Raw genomic sequence first — 11,593 nt, forward strand, 5'->3', positions numbered from 1 at the left:
CTTGTGGGTTCTACGGGTTCACTTGAATCAGTATTGGGAATGTTGTCAGCTGTCACATTAATGTTATGGTCAATGGGTGATGGTGTCTGAGTATGGGGTGTGGGGCTGGCCTGCAACTCACCTTGGAAAATGCTAAGGAAGCCTGCTCTCCCACTGCCCCCCATAAACTCAAGTTCCTTCAGGTATCTACGGGCCACTTCTTTGCCCATTTCTTCTTGGGTGATATCTCTGACGGTTTTGGAAACCCATTTCACTGTAGGGTCTACAGGGCTGACAACTTCCCCTAAGGTGGAAGGGTCTATCTTTAAGATGGCCTGTTCAGACTCGTACACTATAAGTATTCTGCCTTCGGGCTGATGTGGCTCATCAGGGACCCTGATGATGTTAGAGATCTTACCATTGACTTCGAAAACATTAGTTATATCATGTTCACTACGGTGTCTTTCAACACCTGTAATAAGCAGGGTTTTCTGGCTATCAACTCTAAAGCGTTCACAAAGGTCAAGTGCCATTTTCAAAAATAAACGTATCACTCAGTGTGTCATATGAGTTGGAGGTAAAACCACTACGCCAATCTCCTGGCTGGCTCGCCACTAGTTGTCACCCTTTTTAACTGAGTAGTCAAAAATCAATCAAATCCACACTAATCTGTCATACAAAGTCAAGGAAAAACAATATTTCAGAATCTACTCTTGTTGGGTTCAGTTAGGATCGTAAGGAGACTGGCAGTGGTAACTCAACTTAAAGAAGGAAAAACCCTCCACTCAGAATGAGACACTGACAACAACTTAAAGGAAAAAAGTGATTTGAGTGCATTCAACATTTAAATGGTCCAACATAGACATGAACAAAACATTTAAATCAATTCAAACATGTAAATATCAACAATGTACAATGTATCACTTCAAGTGTCCATAAATGTATTAGATAGGCTGTCCATTCCAGTTTAGTGCACTTAGTGTTCAGTGTTCTCAGTAAGTGTTAATTGTCTTTAGTCACAGTTTTGCTTTTAGATGCATCAGTTTTTTGTGCTAAGTGGAATCAGATCTGACCCAAAAAAGGAAAAAGTAACAACATAAAGCGTCCTGAGATCTCAGTAAAAAACGTTAATCCTTAAAAAAAAATTGCAAATCGTTGTATCCTACCACCCTCCAAGGAAACAGGTGGCCTTCAGATTGAGAATGTCCTTTCTAGGCACCTCCAGTGGCATCCAGTCCTTAGATGGCACCACTCGGTCCTTGCAGCAGATTTCTACCACAAAAAAACCAGCCTGCACACAACGTGCAGAGCAATCACTTCACTTGTAAAATAAAACTTATTTCTCTAGTGTTATCCTTTTTTTCCACACATCACACATCTATACAGTTCTTATTGGCCAATAACAATTTATCAACGACAAAAATACATTTCACTGCAAATCATAACGCATGAAAAGTGTTTCACGTGGTGTGTTAGCTAAAACTTCACATGTAAGCGCGTTAGCCCAGGGAGCACATGTGGGTATGCTAGCATACCTTCCACAGGTTAACATAGCTAAGGAAGCTAAGGAATCGTTAGCAGGTGCTACGACAAACATCACATCTTCGACAAACATAGTATCCCGACTGGTTTTATACTCAAAAACTGGACTGTGAATCACAACTTAATATACAACTGTGAGACTCACCAGGATATTCTTCAAAGAAAACAATTCCGTAGCGCAACACGTTACAGGACTGAATCTCCACACAGCTTTGTGCATCTAGCTCCGTGCAGGCGGATGCAGTGAAAGAAAGTCACCACGCACAGCGCTATGGTGCATTCACGGTACATGGGAAAACTCAGCACTTAACAAAACAGTAACACTTAAAATTAGAATAAAAATACAATACAATTGTCAATAAAATAACCATGGGTTACATTTGCAACAATGCAGATTACTTAATACACTGTGTAAAACAAAGCAAAAAAAAAAAACCCCAAACAAAAACAGTAAAAACAGTAGCCTTTTGATAAATTTTGCTGATTTAAATGATATTTCAACAACTCATTATATGACCAGCCAGTTGGATTAACAATTATAGTAAGTTTCCTCCTGTGTTTTCAGTTGTTTTATCTAAAACTTTGTTAGGAGCTAAATGCAGAGCTCAGACAAGGCTGGTAACAGTTCAAAGGCTTTTCAGCAATGCAGGAATTCTGTTTGACGGTGGAATGTGACCAGTCAGGAAGGTGCTGAAGCAGGTGAGTGCCAAGCAGACATACTGCTGGCAGAGTGAGTGCAGCAGGTTGACTGATGAGGGTGGAGGGTAGCAGACTGAGGGAGATGAACTACTGGCTAAAGCCTGGCAGGGAGAGAAGGGAGAGAACCTGAAGGGAGATGAACTACTGGCTAAAGCCTGGCAGGGAGAGAAGGGAGAGAACCTGAGGCACTGATAAACACAGGATTATGTAGCAAGAACAAGCATGAAAAGCTATTGCACTGGCAGCCTGAATGGTCTGGTGGAGAACAGAGCTTTAGTGTTTAAAAGGCAGAATTGGTAGGTGAATCAGAGGTGCACAAATGAATTGGCAGCAGGATGAAAAGTGCACCCGAGGTGTAAAATGGTGACTCACAATAACACAGGGAAGAAGAAAAAACAAACAAACAAACAAGAAATACATTAAATGAGGGAGAAGTGTAGTCTAAACCATGACAAAACTGTGCCTTTAGGTTTTACCCAGCTTTTTCTGTATTGCAACAGTCCAGTTGCTTCAATTTAGTGGACATTAATTTAATTCCCCAAATAGTTTAAATAAAGTCTTATTTTGCTTAATATTTGTCATAAAATGTAATATTACAATAACCATTTCTCAGTGTAGTGGAAAAAATGAAGATGACTTTCCACCTTAATGCTTAGGGTATTATCAGTGATTTAAACAGTGTTGTACTATACAGTTGTATCAGGGGAAGAATGAAAACAGCAGCACTATGGTGAAAAGGACTGACATACAATTATAGGAAATGATAAAATGGCTCGAGGTAGGGCTAATCCTTATCATAAAGCAACTACAGACTAGAAGACTAATAGAAAAGATAAGAAAAGATAGTGAGGCTATGTAGACTTTAGAAATGCAGAAAATTATAAAGCTTCACAGAATCCTTGAAACTATGTTATCGTGGATATACACAACTGTGCAAAAATCTTGATCACCCTTTCTTCATATTTTGCTAGGAAAATAGGGAATAGGTGAAGCAACATGCAAACATAAATGGAAATATAATATATGAGGCAAAAATGAGTCTAATGAGGTGTTATTAGACTATTATTATTAGACCCAAGTTTATTCCTCAGTACAGCCTGCGAGCAGCTTTTTTCCAATTTCTTTAACACTAGAACCACCAGGAGGCGTCACTTTGACCTTGTTCTGCAAGAAACAGCAGTAATGGCAAATAAATAATTTCTTGAAGAGGTTAAGTTTATAATTGTTTTCTAATTTTTGAACTGTAACTAAGATTTAGCATTTCTGATGGGGCTTCAGCAAACAGCAGATGGATCAACTGAAGGTCAGCTGTGTCTCTCAGGTCCTGCGTCAGGATGTTGGAATTTTCAGGGACATGACTTTCAGATACTGTTCATCTAGTGTAGTTTATTACTGGTGCCACTTCTTCTTGTATCCTTCACTTACCTCAATTTGTTTAAGGGCACACTGCAATTCCAGGTTTTCAGCTAATTACTCTTTTGGAATCACCTTGTTGGTGCAAAAATAATACTTTATGACTGTCAAACTGTGTTATTGTTGGCACTTTTGAAAGTGGGAAATGGGAGCAAATTCTGTGTTTTTGTTATAGGGTGCTAGTAACTTTCCTTTTTGATGAAGCGTGTAGTTAGGGCTGGATCAGGTGACCTGGAATCTTCCTTAGTTATGTTGTAATAGGTCTAGGCTGCTGGGGGATTCTCATAATGCACAAAAATGTTTTTCTTCTTCAGTCACCTTTTTCACTCACTATGTGTTTATACACCTGTGGTAGAACTTGACTTAAGCGGCCAAAGAAGTGCAGGAGACAGATGCTGTCCAGTGTAACGAGTGATTTATTCACCATTTTGTGACCAAACAATATTTACAATAATAAATAAGAAACTCAACTCCATAGTTAACTCAGTACAAATAAACATAACTGAACTTAAATCAACAGAAACTACGGTCAAAATGCACACAGCTACACTGACCTGGTCCTTTCCCTGAACACCTGCATTCATCTGCTTAAATAGTCCATTCACCCCTGGACTATTACATTAGGTAGGTGAGACAAACATTTCAATACTCAAACCTATACTGCTACTCCTTCGTAGCAATAAAACTCTAAGGTATAGTCAATACATATTACAACAAATCCATTTCTCTACAAACACTCTAAAATCAGCTTGATTAAATTATAAAGATTCTCCCTTGTTCACCTGGTCTCTTCCTGTGACCTCAGATACAGGAAGTTAAACTATATTTCCTCCTTTTGTTCCTGGAACACAGGTAGGTAAGTTGAGTTCAGACTACACAAATTAACAGTTAAAATAAATAACATGTTAACTTAACAAACTTTGTCAGAATTGATTTAAACCAAGATGTTATGTTATATAATCTGTAAAAGTGAAAAACATGAACAAACCCAGGATAGTAGATGTTTGCCTATTACAGAACACATATGAGATATGGCTAAATCAAAATAAGAATGTTAACTAAGACTATGGACAAATGGTGTTCTCACCCACTTTGTCACAACACCTCTCTGCATTTAATTATTAGTTAGGCCCCTCTTCTGTGGAACCAGCCTCCAATTTGGATTTGGGAGACAGACGCCGTCTCTACTTTTAAGATTAGGCTTAAAACTTTCCTTTTTGCTAAAGCGTATAGTTAGGGCTGGATCAGGTGACCCTGAGTCCTCCCTTAGTTATTCTGCAATACATCTAGGCTGCTGGGGGATTTCTTCTTCAGTCACCTTTTCCACTCACTGTGTGTTTATACACCTCTCTGCATTTAATTACTAGTTAGGTTTTCTCTGTTTTCTTTGTATTATTGTAGGGTCTTTACTCCTTACAATATAAAGTGTCCTGAGGCAATTTTTGTTGTGATTTGGTACTATATAAATAAAACTGAATTGAATTGAATAGTAACAAAATGTCAAAAAATAAAAAGACAAAACAATGATGCATCCATTGACTTAGGTACCTTTTATGTAGCTTTAAAAAACAAAAAAATACTTCTCTAAAAATGATTGGCTACAAAGAGTAGACTGAAAATGTATGAACAAGAAAGTCAGTCTCCTTTAAGCAAAATACAAAGAAGTAAAGGAAACTAAGGTAACAAGACCTTTGCACAATGCTACTCTATAGTATAATTATAAACTCATAACACTCTTTTGGTCATAATAATAATTTCAGCCAGGTAATAAATGAATAAATAAGCAGAGGACTCCACAATTGTCCAAAACACAAAGGTACTGCTTTGTAGGTACTTAAAATGAAGGTGGTGGCTCTCATTTTTAAATAATATACTAGTAGTGGCTTTGCAGGAACTGCCAAATCTAATAACTGAAACTTATGAAAGATTAAACCCAGATTGTAGAGCTTTAATTTATAAAGAGAGGCAAATCCAGTCACTTTATTAGCTTAATCATTCTCATAAATCATTAACTCCGAGTCTTGAAATCCTAAAAACACTATACTAAGTAAAAAATCAGATAAAATGATGGGTGCCTAAATTCAGTTGTGATTATATTAGATTTAACCCATGACATTACATAGAAAAAAAAAGTGTGAAATGGCAGTAAGATGGCTTCAGGTAAGAGAACATTTTATCAAAACACAACAGAATTTATAGCAATAAAAAAACAATATCTATAAGCGTGCGTGTGTGTGTGTGTGTGTGTGTGTGCGTTAATCGGTGAGTGAAACAAAGGAAAGAATGCGATGGCAGGTGCAGATTGGCACAGGTGGGGGCTGGCTGGTGTAGGTGTGGAGATAAGCAGACAGAAGATTTTAGCGCTCAGTGGGAAACTTTGAATTAGCTTTCACCCAACATTACTCTTAACACAGAGCCAGACTTGCTTAAGCAGAGTCGAATCTTACACGAGAGTAGAGACAAGAGCACACACAGTCCTATTCACAATAAGGACTGCACAGGTCAACAATATATCAATAATATATAGTGTGCAGCACACCAAGTGCTTTGTTTCATTTATGATACCTGCACGTAATGACAGTGGATAATGTTGATGAGTTATTTTTACTTTATAAATCAAGCTTTCAAGGCTTGCAGTGCAAATTTTCAATAGCAATTTTTACAAAACTATAAGACAGTAAGTCTGTTACCGAAATACAGGCAGCAACCAAACAATCCAGTTACGTGCAGAGACTGAGAAAGGAGTGCCTGGAGAAACACTATTGTATTTGGAGTCAGGGGACTGCAAGATGAAAGAAAAATGCAATATGAGACTTGCTTCATATTAGAACACTGAGAAATCCAGATGTTTAGGACTATGATTGCAAAGATTCAGTAGGGAACTGGGACTCCGTGTAGACTGGCAAAAAGCTAATAAGTAGTACGAGATGCAGTCGCACACTAAAGTTTACATCCTTACGGCTATAACTTCCACAGAAATTAAGAGGGTAAGTAGCAAACAGGCACTGGTAATTCAAATACTGTATACTTGACAAGCTGGTCATCAATAAGCATGAACACCACTCTAACAGCAGTGATCTGGGGAGGTTACGGGGTTTGGATCATTACGGTGTGTTTTAAAACAATGCCAGACATTAACAATAACCTCAGAGAAACGATTGTTGTTCCACACCAGTCTGTGGAGGGTTATCAGGCCATTTCCAAATGATTTGAAGGCCATTATTCCACAGTGAGAAAGATTATTTACAATTGGAAAAACATTCAAAGCAATAAGTTGCCAATATTCCCAGGAGGGGACATTCCTGCAAATTCACTGCAAGGTCAGACCACGCAATGCTCAAAGAAAACAGAAAACAGACTACATCTCAGACTCTACTGGCTTCAGTTAGGATGTTAAATGTTAACGATCATGGGAGTGCAATCAGAAAACAACTGAACAAGACTGGCTTGTTTAGAAAGGTTGCCAGGAAAAAGCCTCTTCTTTCTAACATGAACAGGGGCGTAGGTTAGGTTTGGAGTGTCACATCCGAACCACCTACAAGACTTCTGGAACAACGTCCTTTGGACAGACAAGCTCAAAGTGGAGATTTTACTGTAATGCACATTGGGAAAATCCAAACACAGCATATCAGCACAAGCAACTTATACTAGCAGTAATGGAAGGGTGATGATTTGGGCTTGTTTTGCACCTAAATCATCTGGGCACCCTACAGTTACTAAGGCAAAGTATTCTAGAAAAGAATTTGACAAATGTGAGGCCACTTTAAATGTGTGTCTGACAGATAGATAAAATGCCCGCAAAGAAAAAAATCAAGTTGATGCAATGGTCCAGTCAAAGTCCAGATCTGAACATGACTGACATCCTATGGCAAGACCTTAGATAAGCTGTGAATGCTTACAAATATCCATCAATCTGTTTTCTTCTGTTTACCGAATTCAGCGCTGTGGGGGAGCTAGAGCCTTTCCCAACTGTCATAGGGCAATAGGCAGGGTAGACCCAAGTACATGTGGCCAATCTATCACAAACACATAGCACCAGACAACCATTCACACTCACATTCACCAATTAACCTAACCCTGTGCATGTCTTTAAAATGTGGGAGGAAGTTGGAGTACCTGGACAGAACACATGCAGACACAAAGAATACATGAAAACACCACACAGAAAGGCCCCAGGCTTGAACCCAATGCATTCTGGCTGTAAGGAAACAGTGCTAACCACAGAACCATTCTGCCCCCACTTACAAGCTTCCTTAGTTTTTTTTTTTACAAACTGTCCTTAACATTTTCTAAAAAGGGTAAAAAGAAAGAAACTATAGATGCAAAGCTTTCTGCTTCATTAACTGGAACCAACTATCAGACATGAGACAAATAAGTGGCTAAAGTAGCATGTGTGACCTACATAGAGTACAGACATGGAGACATGGACTGAAAACGAGCCAGAGGATTGAAAAAGTGTCAGAAATAATCATCAAACACGTAGAGAAGCTCTGGAAGGGTTGACTGACTGAGATGTGGTGCGGTTGAAAAAAACAAAACTGAGACAAGCTTGTGGGGATTTTTTTGTTTGTTTGTTTTATTGTCCTCAGTATACTTAAAGAGAAAAAAATATAGAAATTCAACCGAGTAAACAAGCATATGTGTGTCAAGCAAACGCATTAACCATACATTATCAAAACACATCAAACTCTTAAGGATATTTATGCTGCTATAACTACTTAAAGAACGTTAGCTATGTTTATGTTTCCGTGATGTAGGAGCACATCCACATCCACACACTGGTCATTAGCATGTGTGCGTCTTTGATCACACTCGGGACACGCTTGCTTGTTTACTCCAGTGCAAGGTCACTCTTATCGCTTTGTCAAGTTGTAAAACTCAATTAGTGATTTATCACTTTGTTTCAGTTGGCTGAACTGACATTCAAATTCATCATCATCATGACTACATTACAGTATGTGGCCGGTTCAAAGCCACGTTATTGCTCATCTATATATCACAATAAATAGCTGTATATCGCCTGCTTGGCATTTTCCAAATCTACATAACATTCTGCTTTTCTGCATTGAGTGATACCTTCCTAGAACCTGTGTGCATGTTGGAAACTTGCCCAAGGCAGATTAGTTACGCTAATGGTATCCATTTATGGCTAGTATTGTTATTCTGGAGGATGTAACGATTTGACATTTTTTTTACATGTTACAGGATGAAAGGCTGACACATCTCAGCAGCTCTAGCTATGCTTGTGTGTAGCACTCTGCCTACACAGTGACAATGATCGTGAGAACCAACACTTAGTTTACTGTTCATCCATGCCAAGCCAACAAAGTGTTCCTCATGGGTGATGACACTATGCATAGGTCAAATTCAATTGCTTGAATTGAAAAAAACATATTTTTTGCAGTTATGGCTCATTAGTCCGCCCACCTTTTCTTCTGCACATTTTCAGTGCGAATATTTTTTAAAAAAAGGAAAAAAGGAAATTTTGGAAAGAAATGGATAAACAAAAAGAGAAAAAATATAAACATATGAATATATAGCTCAGTAATGACAGTTGCTGCTTTTTATTACACATTATTAATGTGCTTTTTTGTTGATTTATTTAGCAAATCCTCTAAACATTTGCACTGCTTTAAATTCAATTTCAATTTTATTTATATAGCACCAATTCACAACAACAGCCGCCTCAAGGTGCTTTATATTGTAAGGTAGACCCTACAATAATACATACAGAGAAAAACCCAACAATCATATGAGCCCCTATGAGCAAGCACTTTGGCGACAGTGGGAAGGAAAAACTCCTTTTTAACAGGAAGAAACCTCAGGCAGAACCAGGCTCAGGAAGGGGCGGCCATTAATAAATGGACAGGCCTCGTCTGCTCAACAGCCTTACAATATTTAAATAAATAGACATAGCTGTGTGGTGTGTGTGGAGTGTGTAGCTTTACAATACTGAGGAGAACATTGTCTACTGTAAGTGTTTGTTTCAAGGTTATTTTACAGCATGTGTGCTGGGTTCGTCTCTGGCCTATGGCTGGCTGCAAAAGGAGGGTTTTATTTGTTTGAAGACATTTTATAATAGATTTACTTCAGTGTTTGCAGTTATTGGTGGTTCCTGTCGCAATGCAATTCTCACTCAGCTTCAAATTAAGGACATCCCGACCTGCAGTACTTACTTAACTTAATAAAACTGGGAATTCTTTTCCTTTTGTTGGTGCAAGACAGCCCCAAACCATAATGTGTTATCCACCATAATGCACTGTTGGTGGGATTATGTTTTCATGATGGTATATTGTGTCTTTTTTATGGCACACAGTCGATACTCCCAAAAACATTCATCATTCCAAGCAAAACATTACAAAACATTTTCCCAGTTGTGTTTTGGATTTCTCTGTTCTTCCTCTGTCTTACTCGCTTTGTCTTCACACCATAATGCCTGTTGATTGGTTCGTTTTAGGGCAGAATCATGCACATAGCTGTTGACAAGGGCTAAATATTAATTAAATCCTTTGGCTGGTAATCTGTGGTTCGTTTGTAGCTGATCGCACACTCAGATTTTTCTTTTGAAATCAGCTCAGTGAAGCATAGGGAGCAGTATCACAGTAATAAATCATCCCCATTTATGAAAGATTGTTTAACTGATGAATAGCTAAACACAGACCAACTCTCAGTCTGGAGTCTTCTGAAATCTTTTTTTTTTTTTTTTTTTTACCATTTTAAGACAAAGATATTTTTTGAATTTTCTTTCTGAAACAGAGCACAAGCACTTTGGAATCACAGATAAAGAGCTTACACTGGATAAGAGTAATGCTCAAATGTCTGTGCAGCATATCTTCCCTTTTCAATTATTATGTTATTATGCTGTTGAATATGTATATGTCACAATGAATACTGTTACATGACATTATATTGTGTGAAAGTTAGTTCAATTATGCACTTACAGCTTTTTAAAGAGCAATGAAAATAAAATTCATTTTCCGACTTTAGAATTGGAACTTAAAAAACATAAATAACCTACAGAAAAACACTAAAACACAACTAAAATACCCGTAAGCCTTGAGAGGTGTGTTATCTCCACTGATGGATCACTGTCACTGTATGTTTGTTTCTCTTTCTCTCTGTGAAACTGGGTAGTGGAGGTCGGAGGGGGCCCTACCTGACCCTGCAGTGACACAGAGAAAGATAAGACACAACCAGGCAACCAGAAATGGAAAAATGTGTCTCAGTATTTTTTTTTCTGCTCAGTTGGCTGAGGTGCTGTATAAAACTCTTATAATTTTAGTAAAAACCCTGTAATTTATCCTTGAACCAGTATGTTTTATGAGAAGTTAATAAAAACAGATATTGTGATAAGCTGTTATGGCTGCTATAAGGAAACAGATAAAAGCGATATTATCACAGCACATTATAAGTACAACAGAAAATAGTTTATGTAGTAAATACTCTCCAAACTAAGATTCTGTACTATCTACGCAAAATTTTAAAAGGCTGTGGTCCCTCAAAATCTGAAAATATGCATTCAGTCATGGCGATTTCACATCTATTGGTCTAAGAATCATAAGAATTCAGATGGATTATTCAATAGCAATCCCCTGACAAACTCATGGGAAGTGCATCAGTGTGTGTCCTATTGTAGTCATGCTGGAGAGAGACACAGGGATTATTGATTTGTTACAGTCCAGTGTGTACTGACATGTGACCACAATCTTCTCTTTTTTCTCAACAAAACAATGTATTCCTAGGAGCCATTTCTGTTTTCTTCTGGTTTTTGTCAAAAACCACAGATGGCCCAAGCACTCATATCGTTAAAACAGAAAGGAAAAAAACAAAGAAAACAAAGACAAGGACAAAGACAAAGACAGACAATAAGCCAAGTGAGGCACCCATGACCAAGATATTAGGGTAGGTGAAAACAACAAACAAAAACAAAAAACAATTTTAATGTGTCTGTTCAGTACAT

The sequence above is a fragment of the Oreochromis niloticus genome, linkage group LG20 (assembly GCF_001858045.2).
Source record: "Oreochromis niloticus isolate F11D_XX linkage group LG20, O_niloticus_UMD_NMBU, whole genome shotgun sequence".
In the NCBI taxonomy this organism is placed as follows: Eukaryota; Metazoa; Chordata; class Actinopteri; order Cichliformes; family Cichlidae; genus Oreochromis; species Oreochromis niloticus.